This window comes from Lepus europaeus, chromosome 10 (assembly GCF_033115175.1).
Source record: "Lepus europaeus isolate LE1 chromosome 10, mLepTim1.pri, whole genome shotgun sequence".
Classification (NCBI taxonomy): domain Eukaryota; kingdom Metazoa; phylum Chordata; class Mammalia; order Lagomorpha; family Leporidae; genus Lepus; species Lepus europaeus.
This window is the reverse complement of record NC_084836.1, coordinates 40,530,936-40,547,477: the sequence shown is the minus strand read 5'-3', so window position 1 is coordinate 40,547,477 and position 16,542 is coordinate 40,530,936.

Below are 16,542 nucleotides of genomic sequence, written 5' to 3'. Positions count from 1 at the left end.
AGGAGGAGCACCTGGCTCCTGGCTTCGGATCAGCACAGCGCGCCAGCCGTAGCAGCCATCTCGGGGGTGAACCAACGGAAGGAAGACCTTTCTCTCTGTCTTTCTGTCTCTCAGTGTCTAACTCTGCCTGTCAAAAACAAAACAAAACAAAACAAAACACAAAAAACAAAAAACAAAACAAACAAACAAACAAAAAAACAAAACAAAACAAAAAACCCAAAAACAAAAACCGGTTGTTCATATCACTGTTTTTTGTATCTTTTTTGTTTCAATTTTGTTTTTCTCTAATTTTTAGTTATTTCTTTCCTCCTACTAAATTTGGATTTGTTTTGTTGTTGTTTTTCTAGGTCCTGGAGATGCGTTGTTAGCTCATTTATTTGATGCCTTTCCAATTTCTTTATGTAGGCACCAATTGATATAAACTTTACTCTGAACACTGCTTTTGCTGTATCCCATACATTTTGAAATATTGTGTTGTCTTGTTTTTCTACTGGTTAATCAATGTTGGTCTAAGAGGACTAAACAAAGTCTCTTGCCACATCACCTGGTTTTATTAGGCATTTTGTGAGTAAGGCTCTTTAGAGAGATTAAAGAACAGAAAGGAAAAAGCATGATTCACATTTTTATGTGGGGGATGTTCCTTCATTTACAAAAGAAAATTCATCTTTTCATGCATCTTCAGGTTCTACTTGTAAGCTTTTCCCACATTGAACTCTTGTTACTCTTGTTTGTAACCTGTTCCATACTGAGTGGCTTGGCAACTCCACTGCAGGTGTGGTCCTTGTTTGGAAGCTAATATTGGTACCAGTATTAGAGTGACTGGCATCTAGACCATTTCAGTCAAGAATAGCCCTTGTCTATACCAAGATGAAGACATATTTTGATATGACTACTAATATTTAGATATATGTTTGAGCAATCACTGCATGAAGCTCTTTAAAGTAAGACCTTGGAAGAATTAAGGTTGATGTGAATATAAAAAAGAAAGCTTTCAATGATTTAAAGATGAATTGTAAGTGAATATAACATCTACAGTTAACTAACCAGGCTTTAGAGGAAATTCTAAACATCTTATTTATGGCTGATTGGCAAAGAAGTAGAAGTTCCAGTTTTCTCTCTGCTGCAGTTTTTGCCCAGAGTTGAATGGCAAATTCTCATCTTCCAAGGAGCATTTAAAGCATTTAAACACAGACTTCGCTGTGTTTATTGAAGCCCAATTTCTCATGTACAATATCCTCTTCAAAACTCTTATATTATTTTAGATACTTATTGAGATATAATTGACATGCTAGACTGCACATATTTTGAATGTCCAATTTGGTAAATGTAAACATATGTGTAAACCTATCAGTCCTTCACCACAAACAAAAGGATGAACATTTTCATCATCCCCAAATGTTTCTTGTACCTTTTTGTAATCTGTCCTCCCACTCTGTTTATATAATCCTTCACCCTCCTTAGGGAACCAGTGAATTGATTTATGTCACTGTAGTTGCTTTCATTTTCTAGGATTTTATAAAAATATACAGTATGTTCTCTTTTTTTGTTCTAACTTCTTTCACTCAGCATACACTTTTTTGAGATCTATCTGTGTTCTTGTATGTATCAATTATTTTTCTTTCATTGCTTAGTAGTATTCTATCATATAAATATGTCTCCATTTGTTGATTGAGTCATATATTTATGGATATTGAGATGTTTTCAGTTTCTGGCTATTCCAAATTAAGCTTCTGTAAACATTAATGTATAAGGTTATGTGTGGGATAGATGCTTTCATTTCTCCTGGGAATGGAATTATTGGGTCTATGAATCAGTGAATCTTTAACTTTTTAACAATTTATATAATTTATATAATTTTCTTTAACTAAAACATTTTTGGAGGCTACATTGTAGCTATATTGTGGCTGTTGATCATATTGTCATATGTATTAGAGGGATTCCCTTTTTACTTATCTCATTTCTGGTCTTTAAACCACTACTATAAATTATTATAAATCAATAATAAACTATTATTACTGTAAATCAATAATAAAATTTGAAAGAGAAGGGTAAGTCTTCAAATTTCATTCTTTATTATCAAATTTATTTTGATGAATCTATGTTCTTTGAATTTCTACAAAACAGCCAGTTGGTATTTTATTTGGGATTGAATTTTGTCTATGGATTAATTTGAGGAGTTGAGGCATTATAGCTAAATAATATTAAGTCTTCTGATCCATAAATATGGTATATATCTCTATTTAGGTATTATTTAATTTTTTACATCAGTGTTTTGAAGATTTTTGTGTACTGATCTGAACAAATATTGTATTTGTCCTTTTGAGTTTGCTTTTAAGCTTTGTTAAGATGAAGCAGGGCAACCTTTAATCTAGGGCTAATTTTGCTCCATTATACTCTAGCCAATGCCACACATATTACAAATTTCTCCTTGTGTCCTATGGGAACATGAGTTATTTCTACCTTTTTGTGAGTTTTGGAGATTGTACTCTCAGGTTTTTTTTTCCTGGTGTTCTGTTTTTTCAGTTTATCCTTACGTGTATGCACTGGTCAGTACTCGACTGAATACTCAAGAAGGACCTGCAGGGTCGTGGAGTTCTTTCTGTGTAGCACCCCATCTTTCAGCAGTCTGCCTCATGAACTCTACCTGCCTCAGCTTCTCCTGTCTCTCAGCCCTGTCTCCTCAACTTACAAAGATTACTAGGCTATCCCTGGTTTTTCCCTTCATATAAAATAGAACGTTTAGGCAACACAGATACTTCCCTCAGTATTTTTCCTTTGTTATTATTGTCCCATGTGACCTGGAATCCACTATCAGGAAAACATTATTTCATATATTTTGTATGGACTTTTCTTTATATCATTAAGGTGGTAAATCTGGTCTCTTGTTCTTTAATTTTGCTAGAGGAAGAAGCAGGAGTAATGCTTTTTAAGTCTTCCTTCCACCCTTAACTTTTTGTATTCACACCTTTGTGTTTTGAAAAGGTATTTCACCCCATGTAGGGTGATTTTTTATTTTAACTATTGCTTTTTTGATTTCCTTTTTTAAACTATTGCTTTTGAGGTAGAAATTTCAGGTAAGACATCTACCTCAGTAGAGAACTGAAATATAATATTGAAATTGTGATGAATATGAAAAAAGATATTATTCACAAAGTGAGGCTTTCTAAGGAAAACAAGGAAAGCACCCAGGCAAGTCTGAAAATAGCATGAAGGAGCTAGGAGAAGGAGATTGGCTTGGCTTTTTTGTGATTAGGAGATGGGCTAGAGTAAAGAAACAACTCAGAGCAGTCTTGCAGTCTTACATGGTTTTAACTTCCTTCTTGGGGCCAAAGGATATAGCACTGGTAGATACCTCTGATCACTGAACCCACGCTTGGGACTGAAGGAGAAGCCCAAGAGGTACGGCTTTAAGACTCTCGGGAGTCTAGCATCAAAAATGAAGTTAGACGCTTAATTACAACTCACCCCTGATGTTTCACTGATGACGGAAATGGGCCACCTTTCACTTAGTTGAATTGAGTATGTTGAAACAAAGTCATTAGGACACTTCATAAGATCCACAGCCTGAGATCAGCAAGGAAGGTGAAAGTTTCATTATATGCCTTTTGCCAAAAGTCTAGCACTGTGTGTTTTCGAAAATGAATTAAGTGCCTTGGTCATTATCAATAATATTTAGCCCTTTGGAGAGGTTTAGGGATGAGGACTTGTATTGTGGCCTTAGTATGTGCAGAGACATGCAAGACCTTCATTTATATTTTGGAATGTAAGGCAAGATAGGAATAAGAAATTATTACTAGTCTAGATGGACGTAACATTGGCATTGGCTCAAGAGTCTGTGAAAGTATGGCCAGGGCATCCAGTGTTTCTGTGATTGCATGATGCTTGGTTAATTTGCCAGGCTTGGAGTCCTATCCTTGACCGAGACATCTCGGTTGAAGCAGCAGTGCTCCAGTGAGCAAACGTGTTGGTGGTGCTGCTGTACACGAAACATAGAACCCACTCTTACTGTTTACTCAGCTATTCCCAAGAGGACCCTTAGGGAGCTAAGCATTCTGTGAGAGGAGGGATACATCCTCCAGAGCTATGTCATCTGGCAAAGGACTAAAGACAGGCAAGAACACTGCATCCTCCAGTGGGATATGGCAGAGCTCTCCAGGTTGGCTCTTTTCAAGTTTGGATTTATCTTGTGAGCACTATTTCTATTTTGGCATGGAGGTCTTGGTAGCCATGCTGAGCCCTAGGACTTTCACTTCCATATCCTCAGGGATAATGGGGACCTTAGTGTGAGGGGTCCCAGGCTCTTGTCCTTAGATGGCCTAGTATGCAGCCAGGTGATTACCCTCTAATGGTATTTAGTGTGTAGCTGAGGTGGGCAGTTTATATGCCAGAAATCCCTGGGCAAGTTATAAACATCTTGGGTGGTCCATAGGTTCCAACAGGCGTGAGCAGAGTTTTCAAAAGCTTCTTTGGTGAAGAAATATCTGAGGGAACACTATGAAAAATGCTATTATATTGCAATTTGGACTACAATTGTTGCTGTGGGATCCCCATACGAGGTGAATCAATCTGCAAGAAATAGCATAAGTGGTTTTAAGTGAAAATTTAACATGGAGAATATGTTGCTTTCAAATGTAAAAAGGGTTTAAAAAATATTCATCTTATTTTAATATTGTAGGTGCTCGAGAGTCACTATTTCTTGATAACATTAGGGATATACTTGCCCTTGGCTTACCAATACCCATTATGCCACAGCCCTGGCTCCACCAAATAGTTTTTGTAGACTTAAGCAAAATGTCATGATCTTGTACAATGCCTGGGCCACGGATCTATCTACTCTGAGGGTGACAAATGAGTTTCCTTGCAGGAGGGTTCCATCACTGTGCTGTGACTATGGGAATTGAGGCAAGGCAATAATTTTGATGAGTAGACTAAGGCGTATGAGTTTTTCCTCTAAACTATGTTAAGTCACTTCTCCCCCATAACACAGTGGTTTATCTTGTTCAGATTTCATAGGACCCCCAGGAATCAGTAATTTGAGTTTCAGTATTGATTAAGATAATGAAGTTTTGCCAATCAGTGCATTTCAGCAGATGATAAAGTTAATTTACATTCTATGTTGTGAAAATACAAGAGCCAATCAGTACCTATTTTTATTTTTGTTTTTAATGATCTTTTTTGGTCTTTAAAAAAAATTTACTTATGGGCCGGCGCCGTGGCTCAACAGGCTAATCCTCTGCCTGCAGCGCTGGCACACCGGGTTCTAGTCCCGGTCGGGCCGCCGGATTCTGTCCCAGTTGCCCCTCTTCCAGGCCAGCTCTCTGCTGTGGCCAGGGAGTGCAGTGGAGGATGGCCCAAGTGCTTGGGCCCTGCACCCCATGGGAGACCAGGAGAAGCACCTGGCTCCTGCCTTGGGATCAGTGCGGTGCGCCGGCTGCGGCGGCCATTGGAGGGTGAACCAATGGCAAAGGAAGACCTTTCTCTCTGTTTCTCTCTCTCATTGTCCACTCTGCCTGTCAAAAAAATTACTTAAAGTATATAAGTTTCATGTATTTCACATATATAGATTTAGGAACATAGTGATACTTCCCACCCTACCCTAGCTCCTGCCCATGCTCCATCCCTTCTTTTTCCTCCTTCTCCTATTACTACTCTTAATTTATACAAAGATCTATTTTCAGTTTACTTTATAATAATAAGGTTAAACTACAATAAGAATTCAAAAATAGTATGAAGAAAAAAACACTGTTCCTCAACGGTAGAGTCAAGGGGTGTAAACAATCATTGAATCTCAAGATGTTGATTTTACTCCAATACATTACATCTGCACACCTATGTTTGTTTATAGCAGCTGAATTCATAATAGGCAAGATATGGAATCAACTCAGATGTATATCAATTGATGACTGAAAAAAGAGATTATGGTATATATACACCATAGAGTACTACTCAACTGTAAGAAGATTGAAGTCCTTCCTTTCGCAACAAAATGGATGCAACTGGAAACCAGTATGCTTAGTGAAATAAGCCAGTCTCCCAAAGACAGATATCATATGTTTTATTTATCATGTAAGTTTTTTAGGTTTGGGTTTTGGATTTCTAGTTGGGTCAGATTGTACATATGTTTCTTCCATATTCAGTTTTTAAAATTTTCTGTTTATCTCTCTCTTAAAACAACTTTTAGGGATATTGACCATACTTTGATTGAAGTAGGAGATTTTCTTCTTTACACACTGCATATATTGTAAGTCTCTTCCCAGAGAATCTCCAATCAGTGTCATTTGAATTAGGAGTCTATTCTGTAGTGTTTGCCTGACAGGGTTAGGAGCACTGGTTAAATGGGGTTTGAATTAACCCCTGTACCATGGGAGTGTCACTGGTGTTTTCTATGTCACCTTGAATCAGGATTATTTTAGCAGTAAATTCACAGGCAACAGAATCCTCAAATACACTGTTTTAGGTTCCTGTGAGCTATGTGCTTCAAGAGTGTGGCTTCAGCATGCCACAGGGTGACTACTTTTCCACTGACCAAATCCAACTTGCTTCTATACTACATAAACAGGCCTTTATATTCTACAGGTCATCAGTCTTTCCTCTGAGCATGCTACAGAATTGAGATCAATGTCCCATTGAGACATACACTTTAAGAGGGACCTGGTTGGTCATGTACTCCTGTTTCTAAATGTCTGTCATCCAAACATCCTACTTATGTAAGTTCTATTACAGAAGTATTGTGGGTCAGCAGATGTAGTAAAAGTATCATAGCTCGAAGTGCAAGCTTTTATCAGGCAGAAACATAATTCAAAGAGCATGCTAGGCAGCAGGCAATAGAGCCAGTTACCCATTTGTTTGATTCAGTAAATTCCCTTTGTGGTATTTTTTAAATTTATCTTTTAAGGAATACAAATTCATAAGTACAACTTTAGGAATATAGTTACTCTTCCCACCATACCTGCCCTCCCACCCACACACCTACCCCTCCTTCTCCTTTCTCTCTTTGTCAGTCCTATTTTCCATTAAGATTCATTTTCAATTAACTTTGTACACAGAAGGCCAACTCTATACTAAGTAAAGATTTCAACAATTTTCATACAAACACACACACACACAAACTGTTTGAGAACTAATTTTACACTTAACTCTCATAATACAACTCATTGAGGACAGAGGTCCTGCATGGGGAGCTAGTGCACAGTGACTGTTATTGTTAATTTACCAATTAACACTCTTATATATGATGTCAGTGACCACCTGAGGCTCTTGACACAAGATTCCTAGGCTATGTAAGCCTTTTGAGTCCACAAACTCTGTCAATATTTGGATAGGGCCATAAGCAAAATGTAAGTTCTCTCCTCCCTTTAGAGAAAAGTACATCTTTCTTTGATGGCCATTTCTTTCCACTGGAGTCTCACTCACAGAGATCCTTTATGTAGAACATTTTTTGCCACAGTGTCTTGGCTGTACATACTAGAAATGCTCTCTCAGGCTTTTCAGCCATACCAGGAAGCCTTAAGGGCTGATTCTGAGGTCAGAGTGTTACTTAAAGCAATTGTAATTCTATGAATCTGCTGTGTGGACTGCTTCCCATGTAGGAACATTCTCTCCTTTTTAATTCTATCTATTATTATTACCAGACACTTAATCCTATTAATATGTTCACTTTAACACTTAATATGATCATTTTAACACTTGAGATGGTATTTTTACCACCAAGCTCAATAGGATTTTGAGTCTCATGAGGTTTATAAACTGTACCCTTAGAATTCAGTCCATAGGGATGTATGCAGAACTATACAGATTTACAGTGAAAAACTTCCTCCTCCCACTCTTATTTTTTTCTGAGATCTATTTTTCAATTCACTTTATACACATATGATTAACCCTCTATTAAGAATTCAACAAACAGTATGAAGAAAAAAAAACAAAACAAAAAATGAGACTATTCCTTGACAGTCAATACAAGGACAGCTGAAGTCATCCCTTCTCAAAATGTCAATTTCACTTCTAAAGATTTCATTTTAGGTGTGCTGTTAGTTCTCACAGATCAGGGAGAGCATATGGTATTTGTCCCTTTGAGACTGGTTTATTTCACTAAGTATGATGTTTTCCAGATTTATCCATTTTGTTGCAAATTACCAGATTTCATTTTTCACTGCTGTATAGTATTCCACAGTGTACATATCCCGTAATTTCTTTATCCAGTCATTGGTTGATGGGCATTTAGGTTGATTCCATGTCTTAGCTATTGTAAATTGAGCTTCAAGAAACATGGAAGTGCAGATAACTCTTTTGTTTACTGATTTCATTTCCCTTAGGTAAATTCTCAGGAGTGGGATGGCTGGGTCATATGGTAGGTATATATTCAAATTTTTGAGGTATCTCCAAGCTGTCTTCCATAGTGGCTTTACGAGTTTACATTCCCACCAACAGTGGATTTTTACTCACATCCTCACCAGCTTTTGTTGGTTTTATTTCTGTATGAAAGCCATTCTAAATAAGGTGAGGAAACCTCATTGTGGTTTTGATTTGCATTTCCTTGATAGCTAGTGATCTTGAACATTTTTTCATGTGTCTGTTGGCCATTTGGATTTCCTCTCTTGAAAAATATCTGTTTAAGTTCTTTGCCCATCTCTTAACTGGGTTGTTTGTTTTGTTGTTGTGGAGTTTCTTTGTATATTCTGGTTATTAATCCTTTATCTGTTGCATAATTTGCTAATAACTTCTCCCATTCTGTTGGTTGCCTCTTCACTTTCCTGAATGTTTATTTTGCTACACAAAAACCTCGCAATTTGTTGTAATCCCATTTTTTTTTTATTTTGGCTTTGACCTAATGTGCCTCTGGGATCTTTTCCAAGAACTCTGTGCCTGTGCCAATGTCTTGCAGGGTTTCCCCAATGTTCTCTAAAAATTTGATGTTGTTGGGTTGTAGATGTAGACCTTTAATCCATGTTGAGTGCATTTTTGTTTAAGGTGTAAGATAGGGGTCTTGCTTCATACTTCTGCATATGGAAATCCAGTTTTCCCAGCACCATTTGTTGAAGAGACTGTCCTTGCTCCTTGGTTTTAGCTCCTTGATCAAATATAAGTTGGTTGTAGGTGTTTGGATTGATTTCTAGTGTTATAATCTGTTCCATTGGTCTATCCATCTGTTTTTGTACCAGCATCAGGCTGTTTTGATTATAACTGCCTTATAGTATATCTTGAAATCTGGTATTGTGATGCCTCTGGCTTTGTCTTTGTTATAAAAGATTGCTTTAGCTATTCAAGCTATTTGTTTTTCGATATGAATTTCAGCATCATTTTTCATATATCTGAGAAGAATGTCTTTGGTGTTTTGATTGGTATTGCATTGAATCTGTAAATTGCTTTTGGAAGAATGGACATTTTGATGATATTATTTGTTTTAATCCATGAACATGTACCTGCTTCTATTTTTTTCTTTAATGTTTTTAAGTTCTCATCATATCTTCCTTTTGTTTTCCCTTTAATGTTTTTTAGTTCTCATTGTAGAGATCTCTGACATCTTTGGTTAAATTTATTCCACGATTTTTTTTGTAGCTATTGTGATTGGGATTGATTTTAGAAGCCCAATCTCAGCTTTTGCATTGTCTGTGTATACAAGGCTGTTGATTTTTGTGTGTTGACTTTATCCTGCTACTTTACCAAACTTTTCTGTGAGTTCCTGTGGGCTCTTATGTATACATAAGTCCCTATGTATAGAATTATGTCATCTGCAAATAGGGATAGTTTGACTTCCTCCTTCCTAGTTTGTATCCCTTTGATTTCTTTTTCTTTCCTTATGGCTCTGGCTAAATCTTCCAGGACTATATTGAATAACAATGTTGAAAGTGGGCATCCTTGTCTGGTACTGCATCTCAGTGGGAATGCTTCTAACTTTTCCCAATTCAATAAGATGTTGGCCATGAGTTTATCATAAATTGCCTTGATTGTGTCAAGGAATATTCCTTCTATACCCAATTTGCTTAGGGTTTTCATCGTCAAAGGATGTTGTATTTTATCAAATGCTTTCTCTGCATCTATTGAGATAATCATATAATTTTTGTTCAGCAGTTTGCTAATGTGATGTATCATATTGATTGATTTGCAAATGTTGAACCACCCTGCATACTAGGGATAAATCCCAGTTGGTCTGGGTGGATGATCTTTCTGATGTATTGTTGAATTTGATTGTCTAGTATTTTGTTGAAGATTTTTGCATCTATGTTCATCAGAGAACTTGGTCTGTAATTCTCTTTCTCTGTTGTATCTTTTTCAGGTTTAGGAATTAAGGTGATGCTGGTTTCATAGAAGGAATTTGAGAGGATTCCTTCCCTTTCAATTGTTTTGAATAACTTGAGAAGAAGTGGAGTTAGTTCTTTAAATGTCTGGTAGAATTCACCAGTGAAGCTATCCAATCCTGGGCTTTTTTTTTGTGAGGAGGGCCTTTATTACTGATTCAATTTCCATCTTGGGTTATGGGTCTGTTTAGGTTTTCTGTGTCTTCATGGCCCAATTTAAGTTGGTTGCATGTGTCCAGGAATCTATCCATTTTTTCTAGATTTCCCAGTTTGTTGGCATATAGAACTTTGTAGTTTCTTTTTTGAATAAAGTTTTTATTTAATAATATAAATTTCATAGATACAGCATTAGGAATATAGTGGTTCTTCCTCCAATATCCACCCTCCCATCCCTCTCGCATTCAATTCTTCATTAAGATTAATTTTTAATTATATACAGAAGACCAACTCTGTACTAAGTAAAGATTTCAACAGTTTGCACCCACACAGACACACAAAGTATAAAGTACTGTTTGAAGACAAGTTTTTGCATTAATTCTCATAGTACAATGCATTAAAGACAGAGGTCCTACATGGAGAGCAAGTGCACAGTGACTCTTGTTGTTGATTAACAATTGACACTCTTATTTATGGCATCAGAGATCACCGAGGCTCTTGGCATTGAGCTGCCTAGGCTATAGAAGCCTTTTGAGTCCACAAACTCCGTCAGTATTTAGACAGGGCCATAAGAAAAGTGGAAGTTCTCTCCTTCCTTCAGAGAAAACTACCTCCTTCTTTTATGGCACCTTCTTTCCACTGGGATCCACTTATAGATTTCCTTCAGGTAGGTCATTTTTTGCCACAGTATATTCACTTTCCATGCCTGAAATGCTGTCATGGGCTTTTCAGGCAGATCTGAATGCCTTAAGGGCTGATTCTGAGGCCAGAGTTCTGTTTAGGGTGTCTGTCATTCTATGAGTCTGCTTCCCATATTGTGTGGACTGCTTCCCATATTGGATCATTCTATTTGTTTAAATCTATCTATTATTATTAGCAGACACTTGGTCTTATTTATGTGATCCCTTTGACACTTACCTATATGATCAGTTATACACTTAAAATAATCACTTTAGCTAGTAAGATGGTATTAGTACCACCCAGATTAATGGGATTTGGAGTCTCATGGCAAGTTTTTAGCTTTACCTTTAGGGGGAAGTCTGTGGGAATGTGTACCGAACTGTAGATTTCCTCCCTCTTTTATTCCCACTTTTATTTTATACTGTGACCAATTTTCAATTGGATTTAAACACCTAAGAATAATTCTGTTAAGTGAAGAGTTTAACCAATGATATCAGTAGAAAAAGAAAATAGTAAAAAAAAAAAAAATAAGCTGTTCCTCAACATTCAGGACAAGGGCTGATCAAATCATTGCCTCTCATCGTGTCAATTTCACTTCTATAGGGTTCCTTTTAAGTGCTCAGTTAGTTGTCACATATGTTACTTTTCCCTTTGGGACTGGCTTATTTCACTAAGTATGATGTTTTCCAGGGTCATCCATTTAGATGCAAATGATCAGATACCATTTTTTTCTTTGTAGTAATTTCTGATGATTCTTTTTATTTCTGTGGTGTCTGTTGTTACATTTCCATTTCCATCTCTAATTTTATTGAGTTGGGTCTTCTCCTGTTTTTGGTTAGTTGAGCCAATGGTGTATCAATTTTGTTTATTTTTTCCAAAAGCCAGTTCTTTGTTTTGCTGATCTTTTGTATTTTTTTTGATTCAATTTTGTTATCTAGTTTTAATTATTTCTTTTTTCCTACTAGTTTGCAGTTTGGTTTGCTGTTGTTTTTCTAGATCCTTGAGATGCATTGATGGCTGGTTTATTTGGTGCCTTTCCAATTTCTTGATGTAGGCTCCAACTGCTATAAACTTTCCTCTTAACACTGCTTTTGCTGTATCCCATAAATTTTGATATGTTGTGTTGTCATCTTCATTTGTTTCCAGAAATGTTTTGATTTCTCTTTTGATTTATTCTATGACCCACTGTTTATTCAGGAGTGTGTTGTTCAGTCTCCATGTGTTTTCATATGTTCTAGAGATTCCTGAGTTGCTGATTTCCAGCTTCACTGCATTATGGTCAGAGAAGCTGCATGAAATGAGTCCGATTTTTTTGAATTTTCTGAGAGTTGCTTTATGGCGTTGACTGTGGTCAATCTTAGAAAAAGCTCCATGCACTGCTGAGAAGAATGTGTATTCTGCAACGCTAGGATGAAAGAAGTTCTATAGATATCTGTTAGGTCCATTTGGTCTATAGTGTTGATTAAATCTGCTGTTTCCTTGCTGGTTTTCTGTCTAGTTAATCTGTCCATTGCTGAAAGTTGGGTATTGAAGTTTCACATTACTATTGTACTGGATTCTATGTCTCCCTTTAGATCCCTTAACATTTATTTCAAATAGCCAGGTGCCCTGTAATTAGGTGCATATATGTTTATAATAGTGACATCTTCCTGTCGAATTGATCCCTTAATCATTACCTAGTGCCCTTCTTTGTCTCTTTTAACAGTTTTTGTGTTAAAGTCTATTTTGTCTGATATTAGGATGGCTACACCAGCTGTTTTTTGGTTTCTGTCAATGTGGAATATCTTTTTCCATTCTTTCACTTTAGTCTGTGTGCATCTTTGTTGGTAATATGTGCTTCTTGTAGGCAGCAAATAGATGGGTTTTGTTTTTTAATCCATTCAGCCAGTCTGTTTCTTTTAACTGGAGAGCTGAGACCATTTACATTGAAGGTGACTATTGATAAGCAATGACTTTGCCATGCCATTTTCCCAAAAATATTCCTATTTTTTACTTTAAATTTCCTTTGAACTTTTACTGAGAGATTTTCATCCTTTGCCTTCTTTCGTAGTGATGACCATGTTTCTGTATTTCTGTGTGTAGCACATCCTTAAGCATCTTTACAAATTCTTTCAATTTCTATTTGTTATGGAAGGTCTTTATTTCACCTTCATTCATAAATGAGAGCTTTGGAGGGTATAGTATTCTGGGTTGACAGGTTTTTTCTCTTAAGACTTGGAATATATATTACCATTCTCTTCTAGCCTGTAGGGTTTCTGATGAGAAGTCTGCTGTGAGTCTAATTGGAGATCCTTTGAAAGTAATCTTGAGTTTTTCTCTTGCACATTTCAGAATCTTTTCTTTATGTTTTACTGTGGATAGTTTGATTACAATGTTTCATAATGTGTCATGGTGAAGATCTTTTCTGTTCATGTCTATTAGGAGTTCTATGTGCTTTGTATACTTGGACGTCCCTTTCTTTCTCCAAATTAGGGAACTTTTCTATTATTATTTCACTAAAAGGCCTTCTAATCCTTTCTTTTTCCATGTCTTCAGGAACTCCTAGAACCCATATGTTATGTCATTTGATAGTATCCTGGAGATTCCCAACGGTGTTTTTTAGTTTTCCCTGATCGGTGACAACTGAGCACCAAAAGGGAAACCTGTTAAGTGAAATGGACACTATAAGAAACAATGAACTGATCAGCTCTTGTCCTGACTTTAGATGTACAATGTAATACTTTATCCTTTTTAGTATTTGTTGTTGTTGTTGTTGTTCTAGTACTAGTGGTTGAACTCTGTAATTAACACACAATTATTCTTAGGTGTTTAAATTTTAACTGAAAAATGATCCCTGTTAAATTTAAGAGTGGAAAAAGAGAGGGAGGAGATGTACAATTTGGAACATGATCAATCGGACTTGCCGCAAATGGTGGAGTTAGAAATGTGCCAGGGGATTCCAACACAATCCCATCAAGGTGGCATGTACCAATGCCATCTCACTAGTCAAAGTGATCAATTTCAGCTCACAATTGATGGCTCTGATAGGTCTAAGAGTCAAAGGGATCACACAAACAAGACAAGTGTCTGCTAATACTAACTGATCGAATCAAAAAGGGAGAGAAGGATCCAACATGGGAAGCGGGATACACAGCAGACTCATAGAATGGCAGATGTCCTAAACAACACTCTGGCCTCAGAATCAGCCCTCAAGGCATTTGGATCTGGCTGAAGAGCCCATGAGAGTATAGTAGGCATGGAAAGCCAAGATACCATGGAAAAGAAAAAAAAGACCTAAATGAATGATCTCTGTGAGTGAGATCCCAGTGGAAAGAACGGGGCCATCAAAGAAGGAGGTACCTTTCTCCGAAGGGAGGAGAGAACTTCCACTTTGACTATGACCCTATTGGAATAAGATCAGAGTCAGCGAACTCTAAAGGCTTCCATAGCCATGGCAACTCATGACTAGAGCCTAGGGAGATTACTGACGCCATGAACAGGAGTGTCAAATTGTTAAGTCAGCAACAGGAGTCACTGTGTACTTACACCCCATGTGGGATATTGATTAGGTCTATGGACTCTGAGGTCAGACTGGGTTAGAATGTAAGCTCTGCTATATTATAAGTTAACAATAATCTTGTTGGGTCTCAATTTTCTAATTTGTATAATGGGGCAATAATGGAATGACCTTATAATATTTTATTATAGGATTAAAGGGAATAATATGTATAAAGCTTTTAGTTAGTACACAGCACATTAATTTTCCGTAAATGTTAGTGATATGTATTTTACTTTAGGAGCCTATATGTTTTCTTCAGATGATTCTGTACTAAAGTCTGTGGCACAGTGTATTAAGTAGCCATCTGTGATGCAGGAATCCCATATTTGAGCACTGGTTTGAGTTGTGGCTGCTCTACTTCCAGTCCAGCTCCCTGCTAATGTGCCCTGTAAGGCAGCAGGTGATGGCCCAAGTGCTTGGTCCCCTGCCACCCACGTGGGAGACCCTGGAGTTCCTGGCTCCTAGCTTTGCCCTGGCCTATCCCTGATTCTTGTATCCATTAGGAGGAGTGAACCAGCAGATGGATGGTCTCTTTCTCTCTGTCTCTCCTGCTTGCTCTCTGTCATCCCGCCTTTCAAATAAATAAATAAATATATATTTTAAAAACAGATGCTAGGATTCTTTCTAAAAAAGTTTATATAGAAAAGTATAATTATTGGGATTGATTAATTGATACTTAATCTAATTTATTCACAAAAAGATTTGAAGTGGTGCTACTATAAGACCCACGTATAATCTTGTGTCAGTTAGCAATGAGATATTCTGGAGCTATATTGTCAGATGATCTCTTCATTGTGCAAACTCCAGAATGTACTTAAACTAAAATAGCTACGACATCACTCAGTGACATAATCATATGGAACCACCATAGAAAATATGATATATTGTCGACTGTCATAATGTGGCACATAATTGTATAAAGAATTAGAAAAAAGGGACAAATAAGGAGACTCAGAATAAGCCAGTGGGATGTAGAAGCAGGCCATTAAGGCCCACTCTCTCAGAGGGGGTCATATATTCTGCTCTGATTCTAGGTGAGCACAGAAAAGAAAGTGGAGCATATATTTATGGCTACTTCTTTTTTTTAAAGATTTATTTATTTATTTGAAAGTCAGAGTTACACAGAGAGAGGAGAGGCAGAGGCAGAGAGAGAGAAAGAGATCTTCCTCCAATGGTTCACTTCCCAATTGGCTGCAGCGGCTGGCACTGTGCCAATCCGAAGCCAGGAGCCAGGAGCTTCTTCCTGGTCTCCCACAAGGGTGCAGGGGCCCAAGGACTTGGGCCATCTTTTACTACTTTCCTAGGCCATAGCAGTCAGCTGGATTAGAAGAGGAGCAGCCGGGACTAGAACTGGTGCCCATGTGGGATGCCGGCGCTTCTGGTCAGGGCATTAACCCACTATGCCTCAGTGCCGGCCCTATCACTACTTCTTTGCAAGACAGTCCTTATAGTCATATCTTTCCTATATTTGCATGCTGCACCTCTTATAACGTGACAGCATAGCAATGTCTCACTATCAGAAGGAAAATATTATCAAAGTCAAATCCACTAGCATTGCTTCCAAAAGAGTTCTTTTCTCCTGTCCTACTAATTTCGGTTAAAGGCTCTACCATGTCCCCAACTCTCTGACCTAAACTTTGGGCTTATCTTGGTCTCTTCCTCCCTCTATCTGCTCCAATAAAGCTATCTTTCCTACTTCCCAGTGTCTCACTCAGTAGTCCCCACCTGTTCATTCTCACTGATATCCTCCTGGTTTGGATCTTTGTCACTTCTCAGATGTCTTTTGTATTATTTTGCTCCCGATTTTTCCCTCTGCCCTCTGGTCTTACCCTGTTTCAATCTGTCCAATGTAATCCTATCAGATATAGAGTT